Here is a 1,088-nt window from a genome sequence, read left to right as displayed (position 1 = left end):
ACCCTACAAACCCGCCGCTGCCGATCGATCTGATCCGCCGCCGCCCTCGACATCAGCAAAACCCTGCCGCCGCCGATCCTTCCGATCCGCCGCCGCGAACAGATGGCTTCGTCCTCCAACATGTCCACCATGGCATCCCTTGCATCCGCGCTTGGATCGCCTCCGCTGGAGAAACTCTCCCGCGATAACCACCTCTTTTGGAAGGCTCAAGTGCTCCCGGCTCTCCGTGGCGCACAAGTGATGGGGCTCCTGGATGGTTCTGATCCCGCCCCACCCAAAACCCTTGAAGCTGAAGACGAAAACAAGAAACCCATCACGATCCCCAATCCGGTCTATGGTGCTTGGCTTGCCCGTGATTAGACTGTGCTCAGCTTCCTCATGAAATCTCTCAACCCGGACATCCTAGCTCAAGTTCTTGGCCTTGAGCATGCACATGAGGTATGGAAAACCATTGAAGACCTGTTTCAATCTCAGTCTCCTTACCGTGTGAATATGCTGCGTAGCTCCCTGGCCAATACCAAGAAACTTGACAAAACAGCGTCTCAGTTCATTACTTTGATGAAAGGATTTGCCTCCGAGCTTGCTGCCATTGGTAAGAAGGTCGACGATGACGAGCTCAAAGGATATATCCTAGCTGGTCTTGATGGCGAGTACACCTCCCTTGTTGCCTCCATCAATGCGGTTCCCACAACTACTCTGAATGACATGTGTTCCCAGCTCCAGGCCTTCGATCAGCGTCAACTTATGTTGAAGGAGACCAGCACCATATCCACTGCCTTTGAGACTTCTGCCAATGCCGCTGCTCGTCGTGGCCCTGCACCTCATGGTCACCAGGACTATCGCTACGATGGTCACCGTGATCATCCTCGCCGCGATCGGGATGGGCGCCAGGACTATCGCCGTGATGGCCGTGATGATGGATATCGCCGTGACACGCAGCGCCGTGATGATGGTGGGCGGTATTACTGCAATGATGGGCGCCGTGATGGTCGTCGTGATCAGGGACGTGATGATGGAGGGAGGTACCGCAGGGATGAACGTGGTGCTCCCAAGGGTGGCCGTGGTCGTGGTCGGACCCCCACCCCTTA

The 1,088-nt window shown here is 56.0% G+C and overlaps 1 non-coding gene across 1 annotated transcript; it reads left to right on the top strand.

Moving 5' to 3' along the window:
• The first annotated feature begins 597 nt into the window (after positions 1-597).
• Positions 598-733, top strand: LOC124650742. Its single transcript, XR_006987162.1, has one exon. It is a non-coding gene; the product is annotated as a small nucleolar RNA Z247 (small nucleolar RNA).
• Positions 734-1,088: the final 355 nt, after the last annotated feature.

This window comes from Lolium rigidum, chromosome 4, assembly GCF_022539505.1.
Source record: "Lolium rigidum isolate FL_2022 chromosome 4, APGP_CSIRO_Lrig_0.1, whole genome shotgun sequence".
Lineage (NCBI taxonomy): Eukaryota > Viridiplantae > Streptophyta > Magnoliopsida > Poales > Poaceae > Lolium > Lolium rigidum.
The sequence above is the reverse complement of the archived record's forward strand: the minus strand, read 5'-3'. Positions and strand labels throughout refer to the sequence as shown.